The sequence below is a fragment of the Coregonus clupeaformis genome, chromosome 10 (genome assembly GCF_020615455.1).
Source record: "Coregonus clupeaformis isolate EN_2021a chromosome 10, ASM2061545v1, whole genome shotgun sequence".
Taxonomy (NCBI): Eukaryota; Metazoa; Chordata; class Actinopteri; order Salmoniformes; family Salmonidae; genus Coregonus; species Coregonus clupeaformis.
Genome location: NC_059201.1, coordinates 14,344,814 through 14,363,156, shown reverse-complemented (window position 1 = coordinate 14,363,156; position 18,343 = coordinate 14,344,814). Strand labels below are relative to the sequence as shown.

The 18,343-nt window shown below is 46.8% G+C and overlaps 1 pseudogene; it reads right to left on the bottom strand.

The window, feature by feature from the left end:
* LOC123491647 overlaps positions 1-18,343 on the bottom strand; it is an 87,818-nt pseudogene that overhangs the window by 32,289 nt on the left and 37,186 nt on the right.

Sequence of the window (18,343 nt, the reverse complement as noted above, 5' to 3'; positions counted from 1 at the left end):
AACGCTCTTCAGCAGCCTCTCCCGCAAAACCACCGGCTCCAGAGGGAGGGAATGTAGGATGTGTGTGTGAGGAAATGTGTGTTGCATCTCACATGAAACAAAAAGCACAGCAGGACATTACAGTCAACTCAAAACAACATACCACAGGGTTGTGATGGTAGTGTTTGATCGATACTAGCCACACAGTGGGCATGTAATGAAATCTCTCTCTCTCTCCCTCTCCCTCTCTCCCTCTCTCCCTCTCTCCCTCCCTCCCTCCCTCCCGGTTTCCATGGAAATAGGAGGTAAGTTGAGAGTCAGGGCACTCCCTGAGGAAACTGAGGATGAGGCGAGGAGAGCAGTATAACTATTTCAATTTGACTGTTGTCTTGGTGGAATCAACCTGCCACTGTGTTCAGGGTGGGGGAATGCCTACTGTATGTACTGTAATGATGTTCTACATGACTAATAGATTTATTATAGTTGAAATTATTGAAGATTTTTTTTTAATTATTAAAAGTAGTGATTTTGTTAAACCCTGCTTGTTGTTGGAAGCTTGTTGTTGGTCAATAAGCATGTTTTTTTTTTATTTCCTAATTTGGGAAGGCATTAGCAAATCCAAAACGTGCTTAATTAGTCCCTGGTACCCCTCTCTCTAGCTTCTCTCTGATCCAGGCCATTCTATTGGATGTTCGTTAGCTCCGGTGACAGTATCAGCCATTATCGGCCTGTTCCAGCTCCGGTGACAGTATCAGCCATTATCGGCCTGTTCCAGCTCCGGTGACAGTATCAGCCATTATCGGCCTGTTCCAGCTCCGGTGACAGTATCAGCCATTATCGGCCTGTTCCAGCTCCGTGACAGTATCAGCCATTATCGGCCTGTTCCAGCTCCGGTGACAGTATCAGCCATTATCGGCCTGTTCCAGCTCCGGTGACAGTATCAGCCATTATCGGCCTGTTCCAGCTCCGGTGACAGTATCAGCCATTATCGGCCTGTTCCAGCTCCGGTGACAGTATCAGCCATTATCGGCCTGTTCCAGCTCCGGTGACAGTATCAGCCATTATCGGCCCGTTCCAGCTCCGGTGACAGTATCAGCCATTATCGGCCCGTTCCAGCTCCGGTGACAGTATCAGCCATTATCGGCCCGTTCCAGCTCCGGTGACAGTATCAGCCATTATCGGCCTGTTCCAGCTCCGGTGACAGTATCAGCCATTATCGGCCTCGCCGTTTTGTTCATCTTGTGATGCCCCTGACCATATTGTGGTGATGCCCGTTATTGCCATGGGTGTGAGGGAGAAAGGGGATAGTAGTGCCAATGTATGCCAGCCTTGCCCGTTGGTGCCGGTGCCATTCAGCAATCCTAACAAGCTCTGCCCTGTCTGATGGAACTGAAGAGGCCTTAGGAATGTTCATTTGAATTGGAGAGGAAGAGTTCTGTTCAGAGATACAGTAATGACAGTACAGACAGTAAAAGACAGGTTACAGACAGTAATGACAGTACAGACAGTAAAAGACAGGTTACAGACAGTAATGACAGTACAGACAGTAAAAGACAGGTTACAGACAGCAATGACAGTACAGACAGCAAAATACAGGTTACAGACAGCAATGACAGTACAGACAGTAAAAGACAGGTTACAAACAGTAATGACAGTACAGACAGTAAAAGACAGGTTACAAACAGTAATGACAGTACAGACAGTAAAAGACAGGTTACAGACAGTAATGACAGTACAGACAGTAAAAGACAGGTTACAGACAGTAATAACAGTACAGACAGTAAAAGACAGGTTACAGACAGTAATGACAGTACAGACAGTAATGACAGTACAGACAGTAAAAGACAGGTTACAGACAGTAAAAGACAGTACAGACAGTAAAAGACAGGTTACAGACAGTAATGACAGTACAGACAGTAAAAGACAGGTTACAGACAGTAATGACAGTACAGACAGTAAAAGACAGGTTACAGACAGCAATGACAGTACAGACAGCAAAATACAGGTTACAGACAGCAATGACAGTACAGACAGTAAAAGACAGGTTACAAAAAGTAATGACAGTACAGACAGTAAAAGACAGGTTACAAACAGTAATGACAGTACAGACAGTAAAATACAGGTTACAGACAGTAATGACAGTACAGACAGTAATGACAGTACAGACAGTAAAAGACAGGTTACAGACAGTAATGAAAGTACAGACAGTAAAAGACAGGTTACAGACAGTAATAACAGTACAGACAGTAAAAGACAGGTTACAGACAGTAATGACAGTACAGACAGTAATGACAGTACAGACAGCAAAAGACAGGTTACAGACAGTAAAAGACAGGTTACAGACAGTAAAAGACAGGTTACAGACAGTAATGACAGTACAGACAGTAAAAGACAGGTTACAGACAGTAATGACAGTACAGACAGTAAAAGACAGGTTACAGACAGTAATGACAGTACAGACAGTAAAAGACAGGTTACACAAAGCAATGACAGTACAGACAGCAAAATACAGGTTACAGACAGTAATGACAGTACAGACAGTAAAATACAGGTTACAGACAGTAATGACAGTAAAAGACAGGTTACAGACAGTAAAAGACAGGTTACAGACAGTAATGGCAGTACAGACAGCAAAATACAGGTTACAGACAGTAATGACAGTACAGACAGTAAAATACAGGTTACAGACAGTAAAAGGCAGGTTACAGACAGTAAAAGGCAGGTTACAGACAGTAAAAGGCAGGTTACAGACAGTAAAAGGCAGGTTACAGACAGTCACAGACAGATACAGACACACAGCTGAGACTGAATGGTCAGAGACCAGACAGTGTCCTGCTTGGAGTTATCTGCCAGGATGGCCAACTAAAAATAAAATGCTGCGCTAACTGTCTCTGATACACACAACACAATCATAACTTCTCCTCTACATACCGTAGAATCAACCACAATAAACACTACTTCAGAATCCAGTACACTGTCTGCATACATGTAGGCTTATCATTCTGATTCAAAATGTAAAATTACTTGACATGGTCTTCTGCCAATTTAAAATGGATTTTCTGATGCCACAGTGCTAGAGGGCAACGGTAAGGAAGTGAGTGAAGTCAACAAACTCTGTCATCATAATTGACGGAATGAATCCGATTTAAACTCATACTAGAAGTCATCATATATCTACGAATCTACATAATAACAGGAAGGGTATGGCAGGGTAGGGGAGGGACACAAAAATAATATGTTTGTTTGTGAGTTACTGTCTCTGCAAATAGGCCTAGTGCTTAGTAATGACTAAGCTTAGACACACTGTCAAGTCTTGACCAGGATTAAATAGTGCAACTGTCAAGTCAAACTAGCCCAACTGTCACCTATGGACAAGGACAAGGGTCAAAAGTCAGGGGTCGTTCAGGGTGAACTGAATTCTACCATGTGAACCCATGTGACCTGACCTCCACCTGTTGTTCATCATTCAGCTGCTGAGCTAGCAAACAGGACCAGTCAACTGAGGATTCACATAATTTAGCATTGTCATTACTGCCTAGTCAAAATGATATATCATCTTGAGGAACGACTGCAACCAGCTCCTTACTCTGGCTCGATTTAGAGTTGAGATTATCACACGCAACTCATAGCTTCACAGAAATCATTCATTGATGTCAGTGGGAGACTTCGCAGATCTCAGAACACAGCCCTATTACCACACGCAACTTGTCTTCACAGATCTCAGAACACAGCCCTATTATCACACGCAACTTGTCTTCACAGATCTCAGAACACAGCCCTATTATCACACGCAACTTGTCTTCACAGATCTCAGAACACAGCCCTATTATCACACGCAACTTGTCTTCATAGATCTCAGAACACAGCCCTATTATCACACACAACTCGTACTTTCATGGAAATCATTCATTGACGTCAGGTGGGAGACTTCACAGATCTCAGAACACAGCCCTATGGGAAAATGACACAGCTAATTTCTCTGCTTACATTTACACACTGACTGGACTGAAGGTTGAATTAACAACATTGATGTAGTCCTTTTCCCCAGATGTACTCTAAGCAGGAGAGAACAGGTTGTGTGTACAGGGGATGGGATTCTGGAACAACACAACATTTTGTTTTCCGCTTTCCACTAATAAACAGAATTATCAAACCTCCTTTCCTACATCCTTCTGCCTTTTAAGTGGCGCTCATGTATGCATGAGATGAGGCTGTTGGAGGTCTCCGAGGACCTCTTCCCCTCTCTAATAAGGAAGCAAGAGGAGACAACAACTCCTCAGAGAGACACTTACAGTTAAGTGACTTTCTACTGAGGTAATTGTAGCGAGGAAAAAAAAGGAGACAGCAGACCAATAGCTCAGTTCCACTTTTATTCTTAAACTCTTAGTTCCTGATTCAGAGTTGAGATAAGCACCAGCTACTCTGAATTTAGTCTAAATCATTTATTGACGTCAACGCGAGACTTGTGTGAAGATTCGAGTTAAGTGTGTAGATCTCAAGTCAGAATACAGCCCAGAAAAGAGCTTGGGATGTTCTGGCCTAGCGATTGCCTGTTTTCCCCTTCTGGTTTTAGCTTTCCTCCTCTGTTGTAATGTAATGATGGTGATATGGGTAACAAGGAGAGCAGAGGTGGTGAACAAACTGAGCAAAGTCGCTCTCTCCAAATGGATCTGGGATCCAGTGTCTTTTTAAATATCGCTTTTTACAAACAGCTAGTTGGATTATAAAGCTACAGGACTGTTTTGCTAGCACAGACTGGAACATGTTCCGGGATTCTTCAGATAGCATTGAGGAGTACACCACATCAGTCACTGGCTTCATCAATAAGTGCATCGATGATGTCGTCCCCACAGTGACCGTACGTACATACCCCAACCAGAAGCCATGGATTACAGGAAACATCCGCACTGAGCTAAAGGGTAGAGCTGCCGCTTTCAAGGAGCGGGACTCTAACCCGGACGCTTATAAGAAATCCTGCTATGCCCTCCGACGAACCATCAAACAGGCAAAGAGTCAATACAGGACTAAGATTGAATCATACTACACCGGATCTGATGCTTGTCGGATGTGGCAGGGCTTGAAAACTATTACACACTACAAAGGGAAGCACAGCCGCGAGCTGCCCAGTGACACAAGACTTCCAGACGAGCTAAACCACTTCTATGCTCGCTTCGAGGCAAGCAACACTGAAGCATGCATGAGAGCACCAGCTGTTCCGGATGACTATGTGATCACGCTCTCCATAGCCGATGTGAGTAAGACTTTTAAGCAGGTCAACATTCACAAGGCCACAGGGCCAGACGGATTACCAGGACGTGTACTCTGAGCATGTGCTGACCAACTGGCAAGTGTCTTCACTGACATTTTCAACATGTCCCTGACTGAGTCTGTAATATCAACATGTTTCAAGCAGACCACCATAGTCCCCGTGCCCAAGGACTCTAAGATAACCTGCCTAAATGACTACCGTCCCGTAGCACTGACGTCTGTAGCCATGAAGTGCTTTGAAAGGCTGGTCATGGCTCACATCAACACCATTATCCCAGAAACCCTAGACCCACTCCAATTTGCATACAGCCCCAACAGATCCACAGATGATGCAATCTCTATTGCACTCCACACTGCCCTTTCCCACCTGGACAAGAGGAACACCTACGTAAGAATGCTATTCATTGACTACAGCTCAGCATTCAACACCATAGTGCCCTCAAAGCTCATCACTAAGCTAAGGATCCTGGGACTAAACACCTCCCTCTGCAACTGGATCCTGGACTTCCTAACGGGCCGCCCCCAGGTGGTAAGGGTAGGTAACAACACATCTGCCACACTGATCTTCAACACGGGGGCCCCTCAGGGGTGCATGCTCAGTCCCCTCCTGTACTCCCTGTTCACCCATGACTGCATGGCCAGGCACGACTCCAACACCATCATTAAGTTTGCCGACGACACAACAGTGGTAGGCCTGATCACCGACAACGATGAGACAGCCTATAGGGAGGAGGTCAGAGACCTGGCCGTGTGGTGCCAGGATAACAACCTCTCCCTCAACGTGATCAAGACAAAGGAGATGATTGTGGACTACAGGAAGAAAAAGAGGACTGAGCACGCCCCCATTCTCATCGACGGGGCTGTAGTGGAACAGGTTGAAAGCTTCAAGTTCTTTGGTGTCCACATCACCAACGAACTATCATGGTCAAAACACACCAAGACAGTCGTGAAGAGGGAACGACAAAGCCTATTCCCCCTCAGGAGACTGAAAAGATTTGGCATGGGTCCTCAGATCCTAAAAAAATTCTACAGCTGCACCATCGAGAGCATCCTGACTGGTTGCATCACCGCCTGGTATGGCAACTGCTTGGCCTCCGACCGCAAGGCACTGCAGAGGGTAGTGCGTACGGCCCAGTACATCACTGGGGCCAAGCTTCCTGCCATCCAGGACCTCTATACCAGGCGGTGTCAGAGGAAGGCCCTCAAAATTGTCAAAGACTCCAGCCACCCTAGTCATAGACTGTTCTCTCTGCTACCGCACGGCAAGCGGTACCGGAGTGCCAAGTTTAGGTCCAAAAGACTTCTCAACAGCTTCTACCCCCAAGCCATAAGACTCCTGAACAGCTAATCATGGCTACCCAGACTATTTGCACTGCCCCCCCCCACCCCATCTTTTTACGCTGCTGCTACTCTGTTAATTATTTATGCATAGTCACTTTAACTCTACCCACATGTACATATTACTTCAACTACCTCAACTAGCCGGTGCCCCCGCACATTGACTCTGCACCGGTACCCCCCTGTATATATAGCCTCCCTACTGTTATTTTATTTTACTTCTGCTCTTTTTTTCTCAACACTTTTTTGTTGTTTTATTCTACTTTTTTATTAAAAATAAATGCACTGTTGGTTAAGGGCTGTAAGTAAGCATTTCACTGTAATGTCTGCACCTGTTGTATTCGGCGCATGTGGCCAATAAAATGTGATTTGATTTGATTATAACAGATCGGTGAGTGTTATCATCATCATGTGATCACGTGGACGCCCCCTTGGTCTGCGGTGGGAACAACAGAGCAGACAGGAACCACAGAGAGGTGAGATCAAACGCTGTTAAAATACCTGGCTGGGGGGTTTTCCTCCACAAAATCTGTCACATTATTTTTCAGGACGATGTTAAAATGTGGATATACTGCATCTTTGATAACAGCCTCGCTCCGCTCATCTCTGACCCCATCAACTTGCAACCTTGTCACATAATGAGGCTGTAAAGTGACATCAAAAAAAGCTATCAGTCCCAATATCAACCCACCTTAGATACTATAGCAGAGCAGTCATCAGTCCCAGTACCAAGACACACAGCAGCTACAGAGCAGTGTCACAGCCATCACAAAGTATCACCGGGAGCTAGACGAGGTCTCAGGACCTCAGAGTGTAAAGGTCAATGAACAGGAAGCACCTCATCCCCAGCGTCAATAAGACTGAGTTAGTACACCGTGTAACCTTGACAGGGATGGTTCTGGTCTGAACTGTACCTGGCATAGGAAATGTCATGGCAACTCATGGATAAACAGCAGAAACGAGAACCGAACACACATACAGTACGTAGACAACACTAGTGCTCTATTTTATTAACACACACAGTATGTTATCATATGTTAGTGTGTGAGACTGACTGGCTGACTGACCACAGGCTGAATGTGGTGCAATGGTTGAATCACACACAGACACTATCCCTGCAGTGCACAGCAAATCAAACATAAAGCCAGAGTTCAAACTTATCATCAAAGCAATCTCATTACTGTAGCTAGGCTATATAGGCCATGTCCCCTAGCTAGACATTACTGTGGCTACTGGCCAGGCTATGTCCCCTAGCTAGACATTACTGTGGCTACTGGCCAGGCTATGTCCCCTAGCTAGACATTACTGTGGCTACTGGCCAGGCTATGTCCCCTAGCTAGACATTACTGTGGCTACTGGCCAGGCTATGTCCCCTAGCTAGACATTACTGTGGCTACTGGCCAGGCTATGTCCTCTAGCTAGACATTACTGTGGCTACTGGCCAGGCTATGTCCCCTAGCTAGACATTACTGTGGCTACTGGCCAGGCTATGTCCTCTAGCTAGACATTACTGTGGCTACTGGCCAGGCTATGTCCCCTAGCTAGACATTACTGTGGCTACTGGCCAGGCTATGTCCCCTAGCTAGACATTACTGTGGCTACTGGCCAGGCTATGTCCCCTAGCTAGACATTACTGTGGCTACTGGCCAGGCTATGTCCTCTAGCTAGACATTACTGTGGCTACTGGCCAGGCTATGTCCTCTAGCTCTCTGCCTTCTATAGTTGCTCTAAAGCTAGGGTAGGCAGGCAGTCAACCCGGGATCAGCACTCTCAACAGTCTCATTTATTTTCTGAGAAAGCCTAGTAAGCGATGACTCATTCTATAAGGGATCTTTCAGACTTTCATCAGCAACTTCTCTTTCTCTCTTTCTCTCTGCCCCAGTCTCTTCGATCCCGTTGCCTCTCTACCTCTTTCCCTTCTACCCCTCCCTCTTGCTCCCTCTCTCGCCCTCTCTCCCTCCCCCCTCTCTCTCCCTTTTAGTAGTGATTAGCAGTTTGGGAACAGAACAGAGTAGAACAGAACAGAACAGAACAGAGCAGAACAGCACAGAACAGAGAGTAGAACAGAACAGAGCAGTACAGAGCAGAACAGAGCAGAACAGCACAGAGCAGAGCAAAGCAGAGGGACTGAGCCCAGATTAAGAGAATCCAACAATCCTCAGTTAGCCAGCTGCCACAGGGCCTGACTGACTGGGTCTCACTCTCAGTCACACCACTGTGCACTGTTTACGCTCTAGAGACAACCTACACCGCAACTGACACAGTACTAAACAACACTGCAACAACACAATACACCAAACAACAGCTCAGCCCACGGCCAATCTGGATATGCTCAGCAGAAGACTAGGGACACCCTAAGTGGTGGATGGCACACATCCCACTGACATCACAAGTTGTGGGTTATAAATAACAACAAACAAAAAGTGTTTAGTCCAATTCCAAATGTTTTTTTAATAGTTTTTTTTTTTAAACTAAGTATAATCCATAGAAGAGTCCTTTAGAGGAAAGATTGTTGACATATATTTGACATTTGTTTCTAAAAGCAGAAATAATTTAGAAATACACTCGGTGGCCAGTTTATTAGGTACACCCATCTAGTACCGGGTTGGAACGCCCTTTGCCTCCAGAACAGCCTGAATTATTCGGGGCATTGAAACTTTGCTCAATTGGTATCAAGGGACCTAACGTGTGCCAGAAAAATATTCCCCACACCATTACACCACCACAACCAGCATGTACCGTTGACACCAGGCAGGGTGGGGCCATGCTGCTTACGCCAAAACCTGACAACCATCAGCGTGACGCAACAGGAACCGGGATTCGTCGGACCAGGCAATGTTTTTCCACTCCTCAATTGTCTAGTGTTGGTGATGGCGTGCCCACCGGAGCGGCTTCTTCTTGTTTTAAACTGATAGGAGTGGAACCCGGTGTGGTTGTCTGCTACAATAGCCCATTTGGAACAAGGACCGACAAGTTGAGCATTCCGAAATGCCGTTCTACATACCACTGTTGTACTGCGCTGTTATTTGTCTGTTTGTGGCCCGCCTGTTAGCTTGCATGATTCTTCCCATTCTCCTTCGACATCTCTCATCAACGAGCTGTTGACCCACAGGACTGCCGCTGACTGGATGGTTTTTGTTTGTTGCACCATTCTCGGTAAACCTTAGACACTGTTGTGTGTGAAAAGCCCAGGAGGCCGGCCGTTTCTGAGAGACTGGAACCGACGTGCCTGGCACCGACAAAAATACCTCAAAGTCGCTTAGGTCACTCATTTTGTCCATTCTAACATCCAATCGAACAGTAACTGAATGCCTCGATGCCCATCTGCCTGCTTTATACAGTGCATTCGGAAAGTATTCAGACTTTTCCACATTTTGATACGTTACAGCCTTATTCTAAAATGGCTTAAATTATTTATTTTCCTCATCAATCTACACACAATACCCCATAATGAAAAGCGAAAACAGGTTTTTTGATTTGTTTGCACATTTATTACAAATAAAAAATTGAAATACCTTATTTACATAAGTATTCAGATCCTTTGCTATGAGACTCAAAATTGAGCTCAGGTGCATCCTGTTTCCATTGATCATCCTTGAGATGTTTCTACAACTTGATTGGAGTCCACCTGTGGTAAATTCAATTGATTGAACATGATTTGGAAAGGCACACACCTGTCTATATAAGGTCCCACACTTGACAGTGCATGTCAGAGTAAAAACCAAGCCATGAGGTTGAAGGAATTGTCCATAGAGCTAAGAGACAGGATTGTGTCGAGGCACAGATCTGGGGAAGGGTACCAAAACATTTCTGCAGCATTGAAGGTCCCCAAGAACACAGTGGCGTCCATCATTTTTTAATGGAAGAAGTTTGGAACCGCCAAGACTCTTCCTAGAGCTGGCCGCCCGGCCAAACTGAGCAATCGGGGGAGAAGGGCCTTGGTCAGGGTGGTGACCAAGAACACAATGGTCACTCTGACAGAGCTCCAGAGTTCCTCTGTGGAGATGGGAGACCCTTCCAGAAGGACAGCCATCTCTGCAGCACTCTACCAATCAGGCCTTTATGGTAGAGTGGCCAGACGGAAGCCACTCCTCAATAAAAGGCACATGACAGCCCGCTTGGAGTTTGCCAAAAGGCACCTAAAGGACTCTCAGACCATGAGAAACAAGATTCTCTGGTCTGATGAAACCAAGATTGAACTCTTTGGCCTGACTGCCAAGCGTCACATCTGGAGGAAACCTGGAACCATCCCTACAGTGAAGCATGGTGGTGGCAGCATCATGCTGTGGGGATGTTTTTCAGCGTACAGGGACTGGGAGACTAGTCAGGATCGAGGGAAAGAGGAACGGAGCAAAGTACAGAGAGATCCTTGATGAAAACCTACTCCAGAGCGCTCAGGACCTCAGACGGGGGTGAAGGTTCACCTTCCAACAGGACAACAACCCTAAGCACACAGCCAAGACAATGCAGGAGTGACTTTGGGACAAGTCTCTGAATGTCCTTGAGTGGCCCAGCCAGAGCCTGGACTTGAAAATAGCTGTGCAGCAATACTCCCCATCCAACCTGACAGAGCTTGAGAGAATCTGCAGAGAAGAATGGGAGAAACTCCCCTAAATACAGGTGTGCCAAGCTTGTAGCGTCATACCCAAGAAGAATCGAGGCTGTAATCGCTGCCTAAGGTGCTTCAACAAAGTACTGAGTAAAGGGTCTGAATACTTATGTAAATGTGATATTTCAGTTTTGTATTTGTAATAAATTCGCAAAAATGTGTGGGGGCAAACTCCGACTTTGCAGAACACTGGATGAAATATACAACAGATGTGTGAAACATACTCTACAACAGATAGCATACCTCTATGCAGTCATTTCACCATAGCTTATAATATAGACCACTGACCCGAAGGCCAGAACATCAGCACCAGTTTGGTAGAATATGAAGTAACATCTGGTCAAAAGTAGTGCACTACATAGGAAATAGGGTGCGATTGGCCCTGGTCAAAAGTAGTGCACTACATAGGAAATAGGGTGCCATTTTGGACGGAACCCGTGAGTAACTGGAAGTCTGAACAACTGGGCAGTATTACCCACTAGCTACATCTATACTGAACAAAAATATAAACGCAACATGTAAAGTGTTGGTACCATGTTTCATGAGCTGAAATAAAAGATCCCAGAAAAGTTCCATATGCACAAAAAAGCTTATTTCTCTCAAATGTTGAGCACAAAATTTGATTACATCCCTGTTAGTGAGCATTTCTCCTTTGCCCAAGATAATCCATCCACCTGACAGGTGTGGCATATCAAGAAGCTGATTAAACAGCATGATCATTACACAGGTGCACCTTGTGCTGGAGACAATAAAAGGCCACTAAAATGTGCAGTTTTGTCACACAACACAATGCAACAAGTTTTGAGAGAGCATGCAATTGGCGTTCTGACTGCAGGAATGTCCACCAGAGCAGTTGCCAGATAATTTTTTATGGATTTCTCTACCATAAGCCTCCAGCGTCGTTTTAGAGTATTTGGCAGTACCTCCAACCAGCCTCCCAACCGCAGACCACGTATAACCACGCCAGCCCAGGACCTCCACATCCGGCTTCTTCGCCTGCGGGAGCGTCTGAGACCAGCCTCCCGGACAGCTGATAAACTGAGGAGTATTTCTGTCTGTAATAAAGCCCTTTTGTGGAGAAAAACTCATTCTGATCTGATTGGCTGGGCCTGGCTCCCCAGTGGGTGGGCCTATGCCCTCCCAGGCCCACCCATGGCTTTGCTCCTGCCCACTCATGTGAAATCCATAGATTAGGGCCTAATGAATTTACTTCAATTGACTGATTTCCTTATATGAACTGTAACTGTATATAACTGCCTTAATGTTGCTGGACCCCAGGAAGAGTAGCTGCTGCCTTGGCAGGAACTAATGGGGATCCTTAATAAATACAAACTCAGTAAAATCGTTCTTGCGTTTATATTTTTGTTCAGTATAATTACTGTAGCAGCATCATACTGACTGGGTTTCATCTGTAGAATAATACCTGTGACGACTACTCCTATTAAAGAGCGACTGCCTTTAAAAAGCAACACATCCTTTTGAAAACGGCCTGCAGCATCGATGAGTCAGAAACATTTATTATAGTGTCAGAATTGACTACAAAGTGTAAATAGGATCATTTACAGTCTTGTCTAAAACAGAGTTTGGAACATCCGTGCGTCACACCGGGTAAATTAATGTTGGGTATTGATTTGACAATGTCCATTTGCCCACTAACATGTGTTGAACAGCTGCAGTGACTGCTCTCTATCCAATAGACAGTGAGACAGACCTGCCCAGCAGCTCCGACTGTTTACATAAGAAATCCTGCACCAAACACCTTAGTTAGAACATTTATTACAGATTTCTTAAGTTATCTTAGAATCATTCTGGGGATTTTAAGGAAGTTAAATAAGCTTCCGCGTCTACAGTGCCTCATGGGGGACAAACATCATTAATCAAATTTCGGAATCGGTCAGAAAACACACCTCCAAAACTGATATCTCGTTTTTCTAATGAGCAACAGAAAAACACACGTGCCAATCCGCGTGTTCAGTGTCTCTTTAAAACCTAATGATAGACCTTGGGGTGATTCAGTTGGAGTGGAATGAGCTCTTTTGACAGTTACTGTGGAGGGTAAAATACTATCACCCAGTCAGGAATGAACTGTAAAACCTGTCAACCCAACTAATGGTTTGTGGTTTCTCTGACCCTGGCTTTCTCCTTATTGATTAGGGTGCTCTGATGCTCGGTTGGCAAAATTTTTTTTTTTTTATGTGGTTACTTTTGTGTTTGTGTGTCTGTGTGTGTGTGTGTGCGCCTGCATTCTCCAACATATGTGATAGAATGAGGAGATAGGGTGTGTGTGTGTGTGTGTTCTCTCCTCCTGTCCTCATACCTTCTTCAGGATCATTCCGTGCCGAGGCCTCTAACAGCGCCACACTAGCAGCAAACGATACGTGCCGTTTGGCCTCCATGGCGGCGGCATGATTGGCGTTCCTCCTCTTTTCCGCCTTGCGCTTCTTGCTCTGCATCTCCTTCTCGTACACGGCCCATCTCTTCAGCTGCTGCGTGCGGCGCTTCTGGGCAGCCCTCAGGCGCTCCATGCTAGGCACCTTGTCCAGCTGCTGCAGCTCGTTGACAAGCTCCAGGTGGTTAGCCATGGTGGGGCCGGAGGCGGTGCCAGGTGGGACCAGGGCTGGCAGAGGAACCAGGGGTTGGAGACTGGAGACGGGTACTAGAGCTGGCGTGGGGGGCTGCACCTACGGCTGTAGTAGCCTCCTCCCATCATCATCATCCTCACCACCAGGACCAGGTCAGCTGTGACTAGACCACCTGCTGGGGAGACAGAAGGAGGGGGGGGTGAGAGAGCCAGAGGTGACATCATTATGAAGGTAACCCATTATTAACTTTTAACTTAGATACTTTTCCAAGAATATTAACTACAGAGGCTAAAAATACATTGTGGAAGAACAGTATACAGACTCCTATCAAGTTACAGCTGTTGAAAGGTACAGTATGGGATTAAGAATACCCTTTCAACAGCATAGTACTGGTAGCTTAGTATGCCACAACGGATTAGCTATTTCTTGTTGTTTCAGCAGGCTTAATGCCCATCTGTTATCTTGTTACATTTGATTACAGCCTCCTTCCCTCAACACTAAACTGTTACATAATTGTAAATTTGTTTCACCTTTATTTAACCAGGTAAGCCAGTTGAGAACAAGTTCTCATTTACAACTGCGACCTGGCCAAGATAAAGCAAAGCAGTGTGATAAAAACAACAACAACACAGAGTTACACATGGGGTAAAATAATACTGTAGAACACACTCACTAGACAGTACACACTCAGTGTAGTACACATTTACTAGACAGTACACACTCAGTGTAGTACACATTTACTAGACAGTACACACTCAGTGTAGTACACATTTACTAGACAGTACACACTCAGTGTAGTACACATTTACTAGACAGTACACACTCAGTGCAGTACACATTTACTAGACAGTACACACTCAGTGTAGTACACATTTACTAGACAGTACACACTTCTCCCAGTCCCTAGACAGGCAGTACTACACACCTACTAGACAGTGGACACTCCTCCCAATCTCTAGACAGGCAGTTAAACACACAGGTTAATTTGTGTACAAAAATACAGACACTACCTAATAGGAATTTATATTTTCCAGAAAATCTACCAAGTTTCCATACTGGAAATAATTCATATTTATCCAGAGAGTCCCGGGAAATACCGCAAAAATCGGAAGTCTCCATTTAAAGCGTTAAAAACCAAGATATGGTTACTATACCATGGTTCCCCCGAAAATAAGAGGTGCACTGCGCCACCTTGTTGGCTTGGCTGCGCCACTATGTAAAGATTTCAGAGCAAATGAAACTGATATTTACACTGAACAAAAATCCTGTATAAACGCAACATGTAAAGTGTTGGTCCCATGTTTCATTTGAGTCTTGTGGGCGAGCAGTTTGCTGATGTCAACGTTGTGAACAGAGTGCCCCATGGTGGCGGTGGGGTTATGGTATGGGCAGGCATAAGCTACGGACAACGAACACAATTCCATTTTATCGATGGAAATTTGAATGCACAGAGATACCGCTTCCAGAGGCAGTTTGGAACTCGGTAGTGAGTGTTGCAACCGAGGACAGATGATTTTTACACGCTTCTGTGAGCTTGTGTGGGCTACCACTTTGCGGCTGAGCCGTTGTGTCTCCTAGACGTTTCCACTTCACAATAACAGCACTTACAGTTGACTGGGCAGGCTCTAGCTTGGCAGATATTTGACGAACTGTCTTGTTGGAAAGGTGGCATCCTATGACACTGCCACGTTGAAAAGCACTGAGCTCTTCAGTAAGGTCATTCTACTGCCAATGTTTGTCTATGGAGATTGCATGGCTGTGCGCTCAATTTTATACACCTGTCAGCAACAGGTGTGGCTGAAATAGCCGAATCCACTAATTTGAAGGGGTGTCCACATACTTTTGTATATACAGTGTAGTTTAAATATCAAGGCATCTTAACGGGGATTAACTCTCTTTGAAAAATATGCATACCTACTTCCATCACACATTCTCTACCGAAGCTCTCATATTGGCAGCAAGTACGAGACAGCGCAGAGAAGTTGGGGAAATGTTTTAGCGGTATTTTGACATGCAGAGGCGAGAGACGTGCTTTGATAATGCAACCTATAGATTACAGAATAAAGTTAGGAATTTTCATGCGAGACAGGAGTCAGGATTTTGTGTTTCAGTGGGATTGGGACTGGACAGGAAAATAGCCGAGGCTCTAGGACAGGAGAAGGTAGAATTTTCCCCCATGCCTCTGCATTGTTAACATACTTCATGTCACACCCTGGTTCTGGGACTCTATTTGTTGAGCCAGGGTGTGTTCATTCTATGTGTTATATTTCTATGTTGGGGGTTCTAGTTTGTTGTATTCTATGTTGGCCTGAGTGACTCCCAATCAGAGGCAACGAGTGTCAGCTGTTGGCTGGTTGTCTCTGATTGGGAGCCATATTTAACTGTCTGTTTTTCACTTTGTGTTTGTGGGTTTTTGTTCCGTGTTCGGTCATTGTCACCGTGGACGTTACGAGTCGTTTGTTGTTTTGTTTCGTGCTTTAATTAATAAAGGAACATGTTCGTTCATCACGCTGCGCATTGGTCTACTTCTCTCCCTGACGATCGTGACAGAAAAACCCACCATACAAGGACCAAGCAGCGTGTCCAGGAGCAGGCAGACTGGACATGGGAGGATCGGCGGCCATGGAGTGAGACTGACGAGAGGCAACCCCAAAAAATTTTTAGGGGGGGGGCACAGGGCATGGACGACGGGGCTGACGGAGGCAGAAAAGGGGCGTATTCAAAAGGCCACCAGGTTACGGGGGCCACTGGTCAAAGTAGGGAAAGGAGGTTTAGAGGCACGGCGTGAGGTACTGGGGTGTGTTACCAGTCCGGTCCGGCCCGTTCCAGTTCCCGGGGTAGAGCCAGTGGTGTGTGTCCCCAGTACGGTCCGGCCTGTTACGGCCCCTCGCACCAAATGGACGGTGCGCGTCACCAGCCCGGTCCGGCCTGTTCCTGCCTCTCGCACCAAGCCTACGGTGTGCGTCGCCAGCCCGGTCCGGCCTGTTCCTGCCCCTCGCACCAAGCCTACGGTGTGCGTCGCCAGCCCAGCTCGGCCTGTCCCTGCTCCACGCACCAAGCCTACGGTGTGCGTCGCCAGCCCAGCCCGGCCTGTCCCTGCTCCACGCACCAAGCCTACGGGGTGCGTCGCCAGCCCAGCCCGGCCTGTCCCTGCTCCACGCACCAAGCCTACGGTGTGCGTCGCCAGCCCAGCCCGGCCTGTCCCTGCTCCACGCACCAAGCCTACGGGGTGCGTCGCCAGCCCGGCCCGGCCTGTTCCTGCCACTCGCACCAAGTCTACGGTGCGCGTCGCCAGCCCGGCCCGGCCTGTTCCTACCACTCGCACAGAGTATACGGTGCGCGTCGCCAGCCCGGCCCGGCCTGTTCCTGCCACTCGCACCAGGTATACGGTGCGCGTCGCCAGCCCGGCCCGGCCTGTTCCTGCCACTCGCACCAAGCCAGGGGTGCGAGTCATCAGCCTGGTCCAGCCTGTTCCTGCCACTCGCACCAAGCCAGGGGTGCGAGTCGTCAGCCTGGTCCAGCCCGTTCCTGCTACTCGCACCAAGCCAGGGGTGCGAGTCGTCAGTCCGGTGAGGCCCGTTCCGGCTCCACGCACCAAGCCAGGGGTGCGCATCGTCAGCCCGGTCCGGCCCGTTGCTGCTCCACGCACCAAGCCAGGGGTGCGAGTCGTCAGTCCGGTGAGGCCCGTTCCGCTCCACGCACCAAGTTTTGCTCGTATTGAGGCGCGGTCGCAGTCCGCGCCTTTAGGGGGGGGTACTGTCACACCCTGGTTCTGGGACTCTATTTGTTGAGCCAGGGTGTGTTCATTCTATGTGTTATATTTCTATGTTGGGGGTTCTAGTTTGTTGTATTCTATGTTGGCCTGAGTGACTCCCAATCAGAGGCAACGAGTGTCAGCTGTTGGCTGGTTGTCTCTGATTGGGAGCCATATTTAACTGTCTGTTTTTCACTTTGTGTTTGTGGGTTTTTGTTCTGTGTTCGGTCATTGTCACCGTGGACGTTACGAGTCGTTTGTTGTTTTGTTTCGTGCTTTAATTAATAAAGGAACATGTTCGTTCATCACGCTGCGCATTGGTCTACTTCTCTCCCTGACGATCGTGACACTTCATGTCTGTGACAGAGATGCCTATGTAATGAACTATGTATGCTAAGGCATTTCACATACATTTACATTTTTAGTCATTTAGCAGACGCTCTTATCCAGAGCGACTTACAGTTAGTGCATACATTATTATTTTTTATTTATTTCATTTTTTTCATACTGGCCCCCCGTGGGAATCGAACCCACAACCCTGGCGTTGCAAACACCATGCTCTACCAACTGAGCTACATCCCTGCCTGCCATTCCCTCCCCTACCCTGGATGACGCTGGGCCAATTGCGCGCCGCCCCATGGGTCGGGCCTGGATACGGGGGCCTGGATACGAACCAGGGCCTGGATACGAACCAGGATCTCTAGTGGCACAACTAGCACTGCGATGCAGTGCCTTAGACCAGTGGTCTAAGTTTTTTGCCACTCGGGAGAGACACATGTTACGGTCTGAAGAGTCACAATGACAGCTCAAAAG